Source organism: Sinocyclocheilus anshuiensis, unplaced genomic scaffold, assembly GCF_001515605.1.
Source record: "Sinocyclocheilus anshuiensis isolate Anshui unplaced genomic scaffold, SAMN03320099.WGS_v1.1 scaffold2329, whole genome shotgun sequence".
Lineage (NCBI taxonomy): Eukaryota > Metazoa > Chordata > Actinopteri > Cypriniformes > Cyprinidae > Sinocyclocheilus > Sinocyclocheilus anshuiensis.
In genome coordinates, this window is record NW_015552527.1 from 131,842 (window position 1) to 151,281 (window position 19,440).

Here is a 19,440-nt window from a genome sequence, read left to right on the forward strand (position 1 = left end):
TTCAACATTTTGTGCAATCCCATTAAAATGCATAATAGTAAAAATATAAAATACAATAAAATATATTAATAAAAAATAAAAGACATTGCAGTAGTATCACTGGATGGTACATAAATTATAAAAATTGGTTAAAAATAAATAAATAAATAAATACACCAATAATCCATGATTTTTTTTCAACATTTTGTGCAATCCCATAAAATATAAAAAATGTGAGTGAGAGAATGTGAGTGTATATACATATACACATGAAAATATTCATGAAAATATTCCACTAGTATCACTGTATAGTAGATAGATGGACAGATAGATTAACAAACAAACATTAATTGATATATAAACACTAATTCTCGTGAGTATTTACATTCCTCCGCAAGCACACGTGAGCTCAGCTTTACAGAAACTCGCTGATCTGATCACAGAGACAGAACAACAACACCCGAACTCTGTTTTAATCATTCTCGGGGACTTTAATAAAGCAAATCTTTCCCGTGAACTGCCAAAATACAGACAGCATGTTACATGTCCCACCAGAGACAGTAATATACTGGACCATTGTTACTCCACAATAAAGGATGCATATCGCTCGGTCCCCAGAGCAGCTGTAGGACTCTCTGACCACTGCCTGGTTCATCTTATACCGACTTACAGGACATACTTGGCAATAAAGCTCTTTCTGATTCTGATTCTGATTCTAATAACCCAAGATTTTCAGCACTTTGTGCAATCCCTGTTACATTTAAAACATTTTGAGGTTGGAAGTTACAGGGTGAAAACCCCCATCAAATCAGACAACATGATCAAGAGAGAGAATTCAGCCTTTAGAGAAGTAAAAATGTGTGGTTCAGCTCGTGCCATCAGTGCTTATTAAAAACTTGAGAGCAGTGGATCCGATATAAGGTCATGTGTGATGAGTGCCTGTGCTTAGAAAGCCTGCCGTCAGCATTCGTCTGCTCCGGGAAGAGAGAAATCAGTCTGTCGAGCAGCCAGGAGTTTCATTCACAAAACCAGGCGCCTCTTTAGTCATGGCATGATTTCCATACATGACTCACGGCTGGAGATGCAAGCGTCCTTTACCCAGAGTGCACTGCAGCATCCCAATTACATTCCAGCAGCTCTTCAATGCAGCATTGCTCGCTCTCTCATCTACACCACACACACTTTCTCTGAATGAAGAATGACATTTATTTGAATTTGTCTGCGTAAGATGTCTCTCTTTTCACCCTGACTGTAACTGCTGTATCTGAAAAAGCCTCTGGTCCGTCCTCAGTTCGTGTGAAGCAGATCGTTCAGCGGTTTATGAAGGCGACGTTCAGCACCACGGACAGCAGCCAAACACATTTTCATAAAGGGACTGGTTCTATTATTCTTAGAAAACAATATATAGCTTCATTCGAACGGGTTATTTGTCTCAAATACATTTCTTTTTATAATACACATTGTTTCGAAGCATAGCCATTGTTTAGAAAGAATAGGTAACAAACACTTAATGATCAATTCAAAGCAGACAATGAGAAAAACTGCTTAAGATGTTTAAGTAGATGAAGAAATAACCTTGGAAGAAACCAAGATGCTTTAACCCTGTAAAGCCTGATATATGAAATACAGTCTTGCATTTTTAAATGGAACGGTTTATTGAAGCTTTAGACAAAATAATTAAAAATAATCTCTTTGCATGTGTTTTTTTGTTTGATGCATCAGGCTTTTATGGCTTGTATAGTCTGCAGTGAGAACATGAAGTAAAAACAGCTCAATTTTATTCAGACTCAAACTCCGCAAAAATCTGAATGTGCTGCAGATGCTGATATTTATCTGATGAAATTCTGCTGCTTGTGATGTAAATCAGTGAGATCTGTATAACAGTAGAGCAGATACTGACATAAAATGATCTGAATATCAGCGGTCGCTCTATATCTCCAGTAACATGTCTCAGTAAAATGAGATTGAAATGCTCCAAACATATAATGCAGTGATTGAGAGCTGAAGAAATAAAGGCTCCTCAGAAGATGTGAGATGTTCTGGAGGCTTGTGAAGGTCATTCCTCTGCAGAGGAACAGTGAAAGTAAAGCTTCTGGAAACAAACGCTCCTCAAAAGATCCTGAGGATCAGATTTGAGACTCTAAAACATGATTGATGGAGAATCAAGTAAAGCTGAGCTGCTTCGGTCCAGTAAGTGTTCAACTGGAGATATTACTGCAGTTATTCTGACCTTTACTTGATTAAAACCAGTCAAGATTTGACAGCAGAAAGACACGAGAAGTGTTTGTACAATTACACTAAAAGAGCTTTGACTGGATAAAAAACTCAGACGACAGAATGCATGCAGTAGATCGAGTGTGAAACAGGTTTAACGACAAAGTTTGATTATTTAGAGCCTTAGAAATGTGTGCATCAAATACGATCCAGTAACTTTATAGGGTTAAACATATTTATACAATGCATCCATGCATTCATGCATTCACAAACATTAGTTTAAACAATTAAAATTAATTTGGTGTTTAATTAAATAAGATTAAAATGACCTCTAAGAAAAGCCAAATCCATGCAAATATCCATGCACTCAGTTTCAGTGATCCTTACAGTAAAGCAACTTTGTGCACTAAATAAAAATACAAATTCTCAGAAAATACATAATGCATATTACAAAAGAACAACTTAGTGAAAACATGATATATTAATTTCAGTGAATGCAAAACGTAGTTAGAATTAATTTTTGTATTCTATATAACACATTCAGTTGTAACACATTCACATTAATTTCAACGCCAAGGTTGTGGGTTTGATTCCCAGAAAATGCATGAGTTAATAAAGTGTATAATGCAACGCAAGTTTCTTTACATAAAAGTGTTTGCCAAATGCATGAATGTAAAACTGTTAACATTCATTTACATCAATGCCAGTGTCGAATGTCAATGTCTTTTATATTATGTCTTTTAATATTACTTTGGAGGACCACATTCAGAAATGATTCAAATTTAAGACAGTAGATGTTTAAAACCAACATGCAAAAGCACTGCTAGAGAAAACAAGCATTAAAGTGCATTACAGTTACTGAGATATAACATAACCCATGTGATTCTGTCGCTCTTATTCATTAGCACCTTTAACCAAACAGACTTTGCACTACGAGCAGTTCATTCGTGTACACCCTAAACTGAAGTGCTGGAAGCAGCAGCAGTTTTTAAAAACATGAAGCAGCTCTTTGAGAATGGAGAGAATCACGTATTGCAGCAGAGCCTGTAACAGCGAGAGTGTAACACCAAAATGAAAGAGACTAATTTACAAAGCTCTCCTCTCTTTTTTGCACTTGGATAATTCGTGTTGCATTACTCAGAGAAAGATAAGAAGAAAAAACGTTGTCATGCCAACTGGCTGCTGTACCATTACAATGTTTGGACTAAAGAGGAGTTTTCACACAGAATATTAGATGTTTACATTCTCTGACGAACATAAAAGCAGTGTTTGTCTTTGTAAAACATCACCAACATACGGTGTTTCTTCCAGTCTTTGGATAAAAACATCTACTAACAGCATAAATGTAAACGCCTGTGGGATTTTTACACATATTTTCTGCTCCAGAAGTGGAAATGGTGCATCTAGGTATTTAACAGAATGCTAAACAAATGTCAAAATAACTATGGTACTCGAATATACAATGCAGTCTCTTCTGCTCATCAAGGCTGCATTTATTTGATAAAAAATACAGTAAAAATTGTGAAATATTATTACAATTTAAAACTGCTGTGAATGTCTGTTAAACTGTAATTTATTTCTGTGATGCGCAGCTGTATTTTCAGCATCATTACTGCAGTCTTCAGTGTCACATGATCTTCAGAAATCATTATAATATGCTGATTTGCTGCTAAATTATCAATGCTCAATTATTAATAATGTTTCTTATTATTATCAATGTTGAAAAGAGTTTTTGCTGCTTGATATTTTTGTAGAACCTGTGATACATTTTTCCCAGGATTCTTTAATAAAATAAAAAAAAAAAATAAAAAAAATAAAATAAAATAAAAAATAAAAATGTCTTTACTGCCATTTTTTATTAGATGATTATTATTATTATTATGTACTTAAGTGATCATTTATTATCAATTATTATTGGTGCTTAATTATTAATAATGTTTCTTATTATCAGTTTTGATAATAATAAGAATATAAACATTTTTGCTGCTTAAAAAGTTTGTAGAAATAAAGGATATATTTTTTGATGTTTATTTGAGGAATAGAAAGTTCAAAAGAACAGCAACATTATAAATGTCTTTACTGTCACTTTTGATCAATGTAATGCATCCTTGATGAATAAAAGTATTAATTTCTCCTTTTTCTACCCCAAACTTATGAATGGTAGTGTATCATGGTTTGCTCAAAAATATTGTGCAGCACAACTGTTTTCAACATTGATAATAATCAGAAATGTTTCTAATAAATCAGCATATTAGAATGATTTCTGAAGATCATGTGACACTGAAGACTGGAGTAATGATGCTGAAAATACAGCTGCGCATCACAGAAATAAATGACATTTTAACAGATATTCACATAGAAAACAGCTGTTTTATATATTAAAAATATTTCACAATTTTTACTGTATTTTTTGATCAAATCAACGCAGCCTTGGTGAGCAGAAGAGACTTCATGTTTCATGTCCAAAAACAATTACTACCTTCTACACACAGCAGCTCCAAACACCCCAGGGTTTGTCTGTACTACGGTATTCACTTCATTTACAGTGTCAAAGGGAAGATTTAATCTCAAATTACTCTCGCTTGTCATTACAGAACTAAAAAAAGGCCACGGCATGAGAGATGGAGCGCATAAAACCCCAGCGATGGAACAGGATGGATGAAGCTCTCGGTTTATTTAAAGAAGTCTTTTCCGTCATCAATTTCGCACAGATACCAGTGTTTCATGTTCTTTTATGAATCACTCTCTCTGCTCTGAGCCGGGCGTGATGAATGCAGATGAGCTTCAGCGCAGGAACATCATTCAACACCGTGATTCCTGGACGAGAGTCTCCAGAGAACGTTTCAAGAACCGCACGTATGACCGTTTAGTATGAATTATCTAGCAGGGGTGTCCACAGCTACTGAAATACACTAGTATGTGGGTTATCTGAATGGCTAGTTGGACTTAAAGAAGCCCTGGATAACTACGCCGGTTTAATCGATGCATCGTTTCTACACAGCGCTTTGAATTTAATGGCGCTCAATTATTTATCGCGTTGTTGCAACTGCTTCACACATCTCTTTCATGCAATCACCAGCAGCCTCGTCACATCTCCAGCTGTGATTGGACCTGAAGTGTGCTTATTGTTTTTCCCGAGGAGTCGATATTTTCTTTGGCGTGTCAAAAACGCTAATGAGTTTTGATGAGTTTGATCAGCAAACGAGCGAGTGAACAGCAGAAACTCACGGCTGTGCTACAATAATGCAAATGAACATCTAACGTCAACATGAAATCAAAACGGACTCCATTTACTTTGATTTATCAGTGCATGCGATTCTAAAACATAAATGATACAAAATTTTAATTTTTAAACAAAATTTGCTATTTTAATGTTTCAGTTAAGCTTTGTTTGGAATAAAAAAAATTGTAATTTCTTTTTTATAATATATATTTATGTATGTGTGTACATGTAAAACCGAAGTTGAAATGACTTTTGATTATACTTAAATTTAAGGCCAGAACTGAACGCAAGGTAATGATAAATAGAGATGCAAAATTAATCAATGCATTACTGTAGTTTGACATACAGAATACCATCACACCGCTTATGCTATGACAGTATTCACAATATAACACGTCATCTCATACCTTAATACTTCATTCAATAAATGCTACTACTATTGCATTTGCTTGTAAGTAAAATCAGTGAATCAACTGAGTCATTCAGTGTCATCTGTGATTCAGAAACATGATGCAAGAGCAGAGCAGAGCAAATGCAAAAACCATTACGTTAGATCGCTTTTTTAATAAATCCCACCATCATCTGCCTCCTTTATGAGTGTGTTATGAAGTCAACAGCTAATCTAGTTTAACCGCACGTCCTCATAAACGCTGCCTCAATCCCACAGTCCTCCTCTCCTGTCTCTCTTTCAATACAAACAAGGCCAGGATAAGCGCTGGTGACCCGGGGCTTGTAAAGCAGGCGCTGCCGATCGATTTCCCAGGAGAGAGTGTGTCTGATTGATACAAAGGAGCCGTACAAACGTTTCCATCCCTGCATTGACAGATTCATTAGAGCCGCTTCCAACTAATACATCATTCATGCTTCCAGCGCCGTCTCTCGCGGACACAAGTGTCCAAACACACGGCTACACAAACACTGCATTCAGTCCGGAACGCTGAGAGAGCCGGCTAAAGGAAAGAGATTAGGGTTCACCGCTAGGGTTGCAAAGGGGTGGAAAATTTCCCGTAAGTTTCCGGAAACGTTCCAAAAATCCTTGAAATATTCCAAAAAAATCCTGGAAAGTTTCTGGAATGTTTCCACATTTTACTGGAAATTTTCCACCTTTTTGCATCCCTATTCACCGCACTAAGAAAACATACTGAAGGACGGAGCCATTTAAAACTATACTGAACTACAGTGTAGAGAGGCCTGCATTGAGGAACGATGAACAAGATGGCGCCGCAAAAGGCAGCCAGGTTTAGATTTGGGCTCTCTGATCACTGTTCGGTTCATCTTATACCAACCTACAGGCAGAACTCATATACTTCATATACTTCAGAATACTTCATATATCAGTTTCTGTGAAGATATGTGCATTCCTACCAGGACATTCTTATCATTTAATAATGAACATACTTGGTAATAAAGCTCTTCTGATTCTGATTCTGACTGGGATCGGGATCCAGCGGGACCCAATGGGAGTGGAAGGTTAAGAAAAGGTCAAAAAAATATAGCGCTGGTCCCTCCGTTCCGCGATTTGGCGCATAACACGAATGACAGATTTACATAAACACTAGGCTTTGCCAGGTCTGCGTGACAAGACTAGCCCATGCCAGTCAAAAACAGCCCAAAGTACCATCAAAACTCAAAATATGCCATTTCCATAGCTAGAAGGCAAAGCATGTGGCTTTCCCCTGACCACGCAAAAATGCCACCAAAACGGACCAAAATGCCCTTGCACAATTAAATTAAATATATTACGTCTTTTGCAAACAAAGGGAAAATTAACGGAAAGCGTCAATTGTGGCATTAAATTGAGATCAGCTCATTTTGCACCATATTTCTTTTTACGCGTTTTTTACAGCGTTGCGCATTGTAACCAATCACACACGATGCTGTTGAGTTTATGAATGCAATGGCCAATCAGAGGCGTTCAGATGAGTCATCGCTGAATCACCGTTTTGTTCAGAGCGTGCGCTTGCTGACTAAACAACAAAGTGCAGATGTGCGTACAACGTAAGAGATTCATTTCACAGTGTAGACATCTTAATTGATTATAATGATTTTTTTTTTTTGAGAGTGCTTAAACTTGCGAAGTTAGTCACGATATTCTTTACTTTCGGTTTTTGAGTTTGAATAAGCGTGGAAATAAAAATGTTATAATTAGCAACTTGCAAAGTTTTTTATTAAACTGTGATCACGTTAAATACAAATTCAGTCCAATTAAAAGAATTTTTTTTTTAGCCATGACACCCATATCTGGTACTTGCCTAAAAAGCCGGGTTTATGATATTTGTAGTTACATTAAGCTACTTTTAGCCTTACCCTGGAGTTGGTTCACCCTCCTCCTATGCCTAAAATACATATTGACACTGTTATGTGCATTGATCATAAACACAGCTCAAAGGCTTCCTACCCGTGGCCCTCCTTCACAAAACTTAACATTTAGTGCCGTTTTATCATAGGTAGAATGCAAAATATTTCAATACAAGCATTTTGGTCAAATGTTATTTATGGAATATCTCCAACCTGCTGATTATTGGAAAAAATCGCATTATTGGTGCACATGTTATAGGTATTATTATGTTAAATAATAATAACAACAACAACAACATTTGTCTAATATACCAGTTCTCAAATAAAAAAATAAAAAAAGGAATTTGCCTCTCTAATGCTAAATAAATAAATAAAAATAATAAATACATAAAAATAAATAATAAATAAATAATGTATATACAAACAAACAAAAACTGTAATGGGGTACAAAAGTATACCGCAACCATGAAAAATGCCACTAAACTACTTTCAGAAAAGGAAAGTAAGCAACTAATTTTAAAATAAGACAAATATACTTATGAAATCACTGAGCTCCACCAACAGCCTTTACTATGACAATAATTCTGATTTCAGAAGTAATTCCACACTACAGATTCAGAAACACTATAAACAATATGCAAACATCAAAATCCACTCACTATATTCATACACCATTATTAGATGCTTCATTAATGATTGAGCTTTTTTGTAAATCATTAACAACAATCACAAACACATCCAGTTCTGAACTCAAGAATCAAAACGGCCCAATCTCAGCATATTAAAGCAGCTCACATCATTCCCTTCAGCATGGAAAGAAACACACACTGACCTCACCAAGTGCTTTTTCAGTTTGTCCTGAAATCCTCCAGTTTGCTTCCAGATGAATCACAATTATTCCACAAAGATGCATGAAAAATAATTTAGAAAAATACAAGGACTGAGTTATTTAAGAGAAGCTGAACTAAAGACCTCAAACAGGCCTCAAACAAACACCTGCTCCCTCCAGACATGTGTAACAAATTAAAAGTCCCTCAGCCCTCCCTCTTCCTGTTGTGCCATTTGTGAGCAGAACATGACAATGCAGACTATATATATATATATATATATATAATAAAATAAAATAATAAAATATTTTTTTCTCTTCAATATTTTAAATATATTTTTTTTTTAATTCCAAGACAAAAATATGCATTGTCCTGTGTTGTGTCTGTTCTCATTATGCAGCATGAATTATCAACATGAACAGTGTGGATAGAAATATTATTTGAATATATTGATGTGATCTAAATTATTTGTATTTTCTGTGAGATCTCACTAAATGAGTTTGGCACGATATATACACACACACTCACACACACAAACACACACACACACACACACACAAAACTTCATTCTGTCATTTATTAGCTTGTTTACCCGTAGGGACCTCAATTTAGGTCCCCACCGTGAATTTAATAAATATATTTAAATACATTAATATTTGTATAAAATATATTAATATTTTAAATATTTGTATTACTAATATATTTATATATTAATACTTTTTATATTTTTGTTTTAATTTTAAAGTTTTAGTAAATGTGTTACTATTAAGTCTATATAATTTTTATACATTTTATTTCAGTTGTAGTTTGTTATTGTATCAAGTTAAACTAAATAAAAATTAGAAATATTAGGCAACTAGCTGAAATAAAATAATTGTAATTTTTTATATTTAAAATGTATTTTTAATTGTATTTTATTTCAAGTAATAAAAATGAACTATATAACTATAATAACTGGTTTAAGCAATTGTGATCAATAATGCTTAGAATTTATACAGTTTCTTATGCATGAAAAATAATTATATTGTGTGCACAATAACATTGAAAAATAAAATCGCTCAGCTGTTAATCCTTTGATAAAGTCTTCAGGTTTCAATTTATTTTATTAAAAAATGCTACAAAGTAACAGATTTCCCTGCTGTGATGTTACCACATTGAACGTCCTTGACGCAGCAGTTTTCCTCTTCAGGAAAGCTGAAAAAAGCGTAATCCAGCTAATATTTTACAATAAGAATATTACAGGAAAAGACAGATGTTGTTTACAGAAATGAAACTGTTCCATTATGATGGTGTAGTTCAATCAACAGATCTACGACTCGTTCATGAGCTCTGAGGAGCGTTTGGTCATGGTCATCTCCTCCTGACGCCACTCCAGCTGACAGAACAACCCTGATTAATGCAGATCATCAAATTAAAAAGCTAATGCATAAAATATCTTCAGCTGGTTTCAGGAAAGGGCAGACTCACCTGGGAGTGAAGGAGCACTGAGGAGCCCAAAAACATGTTTTCTATCAACTTCAGCATCATTTCCGACTGACTCTACGACTGCTGATATTTAACACATCAGCATCAGAAAGTACTGCAGCTAAACACTGGATTTTAAAAGCATGTGATGGTCAGTATTGGGAAGGTTACTTTGGAAATGTAATAGGTTACAGATTACAAGTTACCCTACTTAAAATGTAATAAGTAGTGTAACTTTGCACTTGGACGGGTTAAATGCAGAGCACAGATTCAGAGTATGGGTCACCATATTTGGCCACACGTCACTTCACTTTCACTAAATTCGTTTATGTCTGGCTGCTCAAATCATTTTACTCCAGACTGCTTTCAAATCTTTGCATAGCTATGACAGGAAACACTGGAATCTAACAATTCCATAGAAAAAAATAGTAAATCTTAAAAAAATAAAGCATATACATAAACCCTGTCGGACAAGCATGTTATAAACTTCTGAAACATTGGTGTTTCATATTTTAGAGCAGTCACTGCAATTTATGGAAGAACTCAATTAAATCTGTATGTGGGAGTGTGTGTGAAAAAATCAGATGTAACCCCCTTTGTAATCCTTAACATTTTCATAAGTAACTGTAATTTAATTACACATATTTTCTTAGTAACTGTAACTGATTACAATTACTTTTATTTTGTAATTAAATTACGTAATTCCGTTACATGTAACTAGTTACTCCCCAACACTGGTGATGGTTCAGCAATATTAAAGGAATATTGCAACCAAAAATCAGAATTATGCAATGAGAAATCTGAACATTCAGGTTCTAAAATCTTGTTTGATTTTGTTGACATATTAAATGTTTTTACAGAAGGGATTTTGGATTTCTCTTTTTATTACTCCAGAAATGAGAAAATACTGTCAACAGACAGAAAAAAACAAACAACAAAAAATGCATTTTCACCACGTTTTTAGGAATAAAATGTTATATAAATCAGTATAAATGTTACTTGAACAAACCCCTCTATAAAAACCTTCAGAATATAGACAGGAATAAAACTGCTAAGTTTCATGTACAGAAGTGTTACTGAAGTGAAGAAAGAAACTCTTTAAGGATATGTATTGTAATTGAAATACAGACGTAAATATATACTGACGAAAAAGTGCAATAATAAATCAGGTGAATGATATATTAACAAACCCCTCTATAAAAACATTCAGAATATAGACAGGAATAAAACTGTAAAATGTGGTGTATGTAAGCGTTACTGGAGTGGAGGAATAAACTCTTTTTGAGAAAACCGTCTATAAGATATGTTTTGCAGTTGAAATCTACAGATGCAAATTTATAAAGTCTAAAAAAAACCAGAGGAATATTATATGAACAAACCCCTCTATAAAAACCTTCAGAATATAGAGAGGAATAAAACTGTAAAATTTGGTGTATGTAAGTGTTACTGGAGTGGAGGAATAAACTTTAAAGATATGTGTTGTAATTGAAATCTACAGACACAAATATATAAAGTGTAATAATAAATCAGGCAAATGATATATGAAGAAACTGCTCTATAAAACCCTTCAGAATATAGATAGGAATAAAACTGTAAAATTTGGTGAATGTAAGTGTTACCGGAGTGTAGATAAAACTAATTTTGAGAAAACCGTCTTCAAATATATGTATTATAATTGAAATCTACTAATGCAAATAGATAAAGTGCAATATAGAATCAGGGGAATATTATATGAACAAATCACTCTGTAAAAATCTTCAGAATATAAATAAGAATAAAACTGCTAAGTTTGGTGTATGTAAGTGTTACTAAAGTGGAGAAAGAAACTCATTTTGAGAAAACCGTCTTTAACGATATGAATTGTAATTGTAATCAAAGTGTAATAATACATCAGGCAAATTATATATGAACAAACTGCTCTATAAAACCCTTCAGAATATAGATAGGAATAAAACTGTACAATTTGGTGTATGTAAGTGTTGCTGAAGTGGAGATAAAACACATTTTGAGAAAACTGTCTTCAAAGATATGTATTATAATTCAAATCTACTTATGTAAACAGATAAAGTACAATAATAAGAATAATAAAATCAGAGGAATATTATATGAACAAATCTCTCTGTAAAAATATTCAGAATATAGACAGGAATAAAACTGTAAAATTTGGTATATGTAAGTGTTGCTGAAAATGAGAAAGAAACTAATTTAGAGAAAAATGCCTTTAAAGACATGTATTGTAATTAAAATATACAGGAGCAAAATAGCCCAAAATCTCAAAATGCACCAGTGCATGAAAAAACAATGGCTTTGCCAGTAAATTAAAAAGTTATTAATGACACTGTCCAGAAATATTGGTGGCATTTGAAGGCATCTGGCATCACTGCAAAATCAAGCACCTACAAAGCACAACAATTATGGGTGATTCTTCTACAAAGCCTGTAAATAAATCCAGCTCAGACCTGCTGGAGCTACAGCCTGCCACCAATAAATGTTGAGTCAATGAAGCTGAGATCTTCAGGAGAAAATTGTGTTTACTGAAAAGCCATCTTGATTCCTGGCGGCCCTAATGCTCTTATAAACAGAGTGATAAACAGGGTGAGATTGGTGCTCAGGTGCAGGTGTCTGATGGGAATGAAGCCAGATGAAGAGGCTCAGCAGGGAAAACCATTCTTGTTGAACCGTATTTACGCTGTTTGTTTATCTGTTGCCATTAAGGGCTAATACGAGCAGCACAACGGCCGAAAATACAATGAGTTTCACACCATAATATCATTGTAGCTGGTTAATCAGGAAATCCGACTCGAGATATGCCAGAGAGACAGAGCTTAGTCAAGAATCTAACATGCAGACTGTCTCTCTAACAGATTAATACTTTTGCAATCCTCTATTTCTACATCTGTGGGCTGTTATGATGATCTCATTGTCTTGCCGTCTGTTCTACTTTCTAAGTGACTGGAGTCCTTAAAATATGTGTGAATGAGAGAGAGCAGATGATGAAGAGGTCACTACATACAGTACAGACGCTCAATACTTTTCACTTTCTCAATGAAGTGAGTCAGAGAAAGACAGATGAAATGGTAAAAAGAGCCCTAGGATGTGAAGAATGACTCGGTGATGATGATGAGGCCCCACAAACTTTTAATTCCTTCATATTAAACTCTCTTTTTATTCTGTATTGTTGTATTATTTCTCTTTTATCTGTATTGTTGAGTCTGTATCTCCTCCACACAGTATGAGCTCATCGCTTCGTCTGGACGCCTTCAACAAGATGATTCACTGCTGCCAGTATCAAAATGATTTGTGCTTCAAGAGACAGCGCAAAATTCACTAGTATTTCCCTTTCAATTCATGAGGGTGAATTTTAATTCATTAGGCTACGACACAGAAGTTGAAATTAAATTACAGGAAGATTGATTTACTGAATTGCAATTAAAAAAAAAATCAAAACTAGAAATGCATTCTGGGAAATTAAGTGTTCTTCCATCTTGGTGCACAAATATAATGAAATATATAAACTAAATACATATTTAGGTGACATCTACCCATGGACAGCTAGATAGATAGATAGATAGATAGATAGATAGATAGATAGACTTTTAATACTTTTTTTTCAAAATTTGCAAAGCTACAAATGACAACTTAATGAGTTTCTTCACAATTCAATTCATTGTCGTTCTACTTCCTTACTATCAAATTTGAATGGCTCAAATTCTGCATCCTGTTTGCTGCCTCATTTAAAATGCAACACTTTTACATGTGCATTAATGAATTTGGCAGACGATTTTATTCAAAGTGACTTACATTGCATTGAAGGTTTACATTACAGCTACAGGAACACACTTACATTTAAGAACTGAAAAGCACACAACCTTGTTTAACACTGAACTTTAAAACAATAAAGCAGCAGTTTTGTGTCACTGATATTATATAATGTATTTTATCAAATCGTGACCTACTAAAAGAAGCGTGTTTTGGCTGTCTTTTTAAACTGATGTATTGTGGAGGTGCATTTAGCACTGCATTGCCAACCAACTTCATCAATAACTTGTGATTTCATTTATAATGTCATTAACAGTATTTACCAAAAAGAGTCATTAGAATTAGAAGCTGCTTGTTTGTATCATCATTTATATTGCACTGAAATCTGGGCTAGAGATGAAAACAAATTCATTTTAGAGTAAAAAAACACCATGTGGATGCACGTGTGTGTGTGTGTGTGTGTGTGTGTGTGTGTGTGTGTGTGTGTGTGTGAAGAAGATTAAATCTGGACTCTTGTAGTGACCAGCGACAGGCCATATGGCAACACTCATAAAGCCGAGAACAGACAGATACATCTATCAGTGAAAACCTCAAAATCAGCCCAAACCACGCTCATGACAACACGCTGAGATGAGTGCTTTCCCATTTGTCCAATACAGCACGTTCAGCCCGCGTTAATCCAGCTCTATGAACGTACATTAAGGTTTATGGGTTTGGGTTTGGCAAACAAGACAGATTTAGGTCAAAACACTAATTGTGTTTTACACTTTAGTGAAATAATCTTTAGAAGTGCAGTTATTTCTGATTTTCTTACAGTGTCTTCATCACAGACATGAGTATGAGCTTATTTTACATTAGATACAACAGTTTGATGTTATTTTTTTACTGTACTGTACTTAGTCATTTTACAAGTACTTTTATCAAAAGTGACTTATAACACACTCAAAGCCCCTCAAAAACAAATATGTATTAAATACCAGTGTTAACTAAAACTAAAACTATTAGAAACCATTATTGTTAATTGAAATAAAGCTGAAATAAAATGAAAATGACAAACTAAAACTGTAAAAAATAAATAGAAAAATAGTAAAAAATAATAAAAATTATATATTGTAAATTTATTAAAACAAACTAAAATTAACATGAAAACTGAAAATATTAAAATTTAAACAATAAAAATTATACATTGTCAAAATTGTTACAAATTAAACTAAAATTAAAATTAAAACCAAAAATTTTTAAATATCCAAATTAAAAATGCTTCAAAATCAAGAATAGTTCAAATTCAAAATATTAATAAATAATATACTTTTTTTTCAAAATTTGCAAAGCTACAAATGACAACTTAATGAGTTTCTTCACAATTCAATTCATTGTCGTTCTACTTCCTTACTATCAAATTTGAATGGCTCAAATTCTGCATCCTGTTTGCTGCCTCATTTAAAATGCAACACTTTTACATGTGCATTAATGAATTTGGCAGACGATTTTATTCAAAGTGACTTACATTGCATTGAAGGTTTACATTACAGCTACAGGAACACACTTACATTTAAGAACTGAAAAGCACACAACCTTGTTTAACACTGAACTTTAAAACAATAAAGCAGCAGTTTTGTGTCACTGATATTATATAATGTATTTTATCAAATCGTGACCTACTAAAAGAAGCGTGTTTTGGCTGTCTTTTTAAACTGATGTATTGTGGAGGTGCATTTAGCACTGCATTGCCAACCAACTTCATCAATAACTTGTGATTTCATTTATAATGTCATTAACAGTATTTACCAAAAAGAGTCATTAGAATTAGAAGCTGCTTGTTTGTATCATCATTTATATTGCACTGAAATCTGGGCTAGAGATGAAAACAAATTCATTTTAGAGTAAAAAAACACCATGTGGATGCACGTGTGTGTGTGTGTGTGTGTGTGTGTGTGTGTGTGTGTGTGTGTGTGTGAAGAAGATTAAATCTGGACTCTTGTAGTGACCAGCGACAGGCCATATGGCAACACTCATAAAGCCGAGAACAGACAGATACATCTATCAGTGAAAACCTCAAAATCAGCCCAAACCACGCTCATGACAACACGCTGAGATGAGTGCTTTCCCATTTGTCCAATACAGCACGTTCAGCCCGCGTTAATCCAGCTCTATGAACGTACATTAAGGTTTATGGGTTTGGGTTTGGCAAACAAGACAGATTTAGGTCAAAACACTAATTGTGTTTTACACTTTAGTGAAATAATCTTTAGAAGTGCAGTTATTTCTGATTTTCTTACAGTGTCTTCATCACAGACATGAGTATGAGCTTATTTTACATTAGATACAACAGTTTGATGTTATTTTTTTACTGTACTGTACTTAGTCATTTTACAAGTACTTTTATCAAAAGTGACTTATAACACACTCAAAGCCCCTCAAAAACAAATATGTATTAAATACCAGTGTTAACTAAAACTAAAACTATTAGAAACCATTATTGTTAATTGAAATAAAGCTGAAATAAAATGAAAATGACAAACTAAAACTGTAAAAAATAAATAGAAAAATAGTAAAAAATAATAAAAATTATATATTGTAAATTTATTAAAACAAACTAAAATTAACATGAAAACTGAAAATATTAAAATTTAAACAATAAAAATTATACATTGTCAAAATTGTTACAAATTAAACTAAAATTAAAATTAAAACCAAAAATTTTTAAATATCCAAATTAAAAATGCTTCAAAATCAAGAATAGTTCAAATTCAAAATATTAATAAATAATATAATAGTATTAAAAATAAAAAAAATATATATTTAATTCAAATTCAGTTATTAGGTCTTCTTCAGAAGTGCTTAAAATCTTTCTTTTTTTTTTTTTTGTTAATTGAAACAAATATTAAATGAAAAATTACAACTTAATTAAGTTTAAATTGAAGAAAAATTCTGAATGTGTGAAGAAGATTAAATCTGGACTCTTGTAGTGACCAGCGACAGGCCATATGGCAACACTCATAAAGCCGAGAACAGACAGATACATCTATCAGTGAAAACCTCAAAATCAGCCCAAACCACGCTCATGACAACACGCTGAGATGAGTGCTTTCCCATTTGTCCAATACAGCACGTTCAGCCCGCGTTAATCCAGCTCTATGAACGTACATTAAGGTTTATGGGTTTGGGTTTGGCAAACAAGACAGATTTAGGTCAAAACACTAATTGTGTTTTACACTTTAGTGAAATAATCTTTAGAAGTGCAGTTATTTCTGATTTTCTTACAGTGTCTTCATCACAGACATGAGTATGAGCTTATTTTACATTAGATACAACAGTTTGATGTTATTTTTTTACTGTACTGTACTTAGTCATTTTACAAGTACTTTTATCAAAAGTGACTTATAACACACTCAAAGCCCCTCAAAAACAAATATGTATTAAATACCAGTGTTAACTAAAACTAAAACTATTAGAAACCATTATTGTTAATTGAAATAAAGCTGAAATAAAATGAAAATGACAAACTAAAACTGTAAAAAATAAATAGAAAAATAGTAAAAAATAATAAAAATTATATATTGTAAATTTATTAAAACAAACTAAAATTAACATGAAAACTGAAAATATTAAAATTTAAACAATAAAAATTATACATTGTCAAAATTGTTACAAATTAAACTAAAATTAAAATTAAAACCAAAAATTTTTAAATATCCAAATTAAAAATGCTTCAAAATCAAGAATAGTTCAAATTCAAAATATTAATAAATAATATAATAGTATTAAAAATAAAAAAAATATATATTTAATTCAAATTCAGTTATTAGGTCTTCTTCAGAAGTGCTTAAAATCTTTCTTTTTTTTTTTTTTGTTAATTGAAACAAATATTAAATGAAAAATTACAACTTAATTAAGTTTAAATTGAAGTAAAATTCTGAAAACTAAACCCAAAATAAAAATAAATAGCATTTAAATAGAAATATAATAAAAAATTATAAAAATGTATACATTATTTAAATTCTAAACCTTGAACTAATATTAAAATGAAAAACCGAAAATATATAAACATTTAGATTCAAAACCAAAATGTCAATAAGTGCTATAGTACTACAAAAAAATATTAAATTCAAATTCAGTGACTAATTCTTAAGAAGTGCTTAGTCATTTGTATTAACTGAAATAAAGCTGAAATAAAATGAAAACATTTTTTGATGAAAACTTAAAACTTAAAAAATGAATGAAATAAATTAAGGTTAAGTTGAAGTAAAGTTATTCAAGCTAAAACCAAAATAAAAATAAATTAAATTTAAATAGAAATGACATTGTAAAATGTGCTTATTGCAGAAAAAGTGTCACACACATAAACCTTCCTGTCATAAAGAAAAAAATAAACACAGACAGGAAAACATGGGCCATGAGAAGAATAAAGCGTCATTCCCAGCTGCTGGAGAGAGAGAGCGGCAGTTAAACCTAACAAGGTGTTACTGTAATTGACAGACGGCAGCCCTGCTGCTGCTTCTCAGACGCTCGTTCATTTCAGTGTTTTAATTGAAGGCCACAGACGGCCTGCATGCACACAAATTACTGTACAGGCAATTAGCCTGAGTCCTTCCTCTTTTTGGAACTGTATGAGAAAAGTGCCTTGGCTGCGATCATGTAGACGACTGCGGTTGAGATCGCATTCACTGACTGCAGGAATTAGCACATGATGTGATTTGGGTTTTTTACTGCAGCCATTAGCAGAAATAAGAAACAGATGCATGTGAGAGTCATTGTGATGTGTGTGAAAAGATCTGTGTTTGTTCTGAGAGACTCTGTCTGTGTGCGTGTGTGTGTGTGTATTTTATAACTGTATTTACTGTATTAGATCGATAAGATTCGATCAAGCTAGAATGAGAGAAAGAGTGATTCACAGGACAGAAAATGACAAATAAGAACCATTCATTCTCAATTGTTTCTCTCTTAAAGGGACAGTGTGCACCCAAACATTTTGTCATTATTTACTTACTAAACCTGTATGAGTTTATTTCTTCTGTCGAACATGAAAGAAGATATTTTGAAGAATGTTGAGAACCAAACAGTCGTCGGTAGCCATTAACTTCCATAGTATTTTTTTTTCCATACTATGGCAGTCAATGGCTACCAGCAAATATTTTGTTCCCAACATTCTTCAAAATAGCTTATTTATATTCAACAGAAGAAAGAAACATGAGGCTGAGCAAATGATGACCGGATTTTCATTTTTGGGTGAATTATCCCTTAAATATAATGGAAATAATTTACTATTTACAATTTTTTAAGCATTTATTAATCATAATGTCAATTTAATGTTTCATTTACTAACAGATTATTATTAAAATCAAAAGTTGTATCTGTTAATATTATTTAATGGACATGAGCTAACATGAACCTACAGTTACAGTTACATTAGTATTTTCCTAATGTTAACAAAGATTAATAAATACTGTAACAAATGCATTGCTCTTTGTTAGTTAATTAGTCAATGGAATGTTAATTAATGTTAACTAATGTGACTTTATTGAAATGTTAAATAATGATGACTGTGAACCAATTACTGATGTGAACTAACCTTTTTTTAGGGTAATCTATGCAATTTTCTTGTTAATTTATTACTATTGTTATTATTTTACACACACACACACACACACACACACAAACTCACACACACACACA

At 32.9% G+C, this 19,440-nt stretch overlaps 1 protein-coding gene across 1 annotated transcript in view; it reads right to left on the reverse strand.

Moving 5' to 3' along the window:
* LOC107663568 (adhesion G protein-coupled receptor A1-like) overlaps positions 1 to 19,440 on the reverse strand; it is a 74,880-nt gene that overhangs the window by 52,159 nt on the left and 3,281 nt on the right. The window lies entirely within an intron of this gene.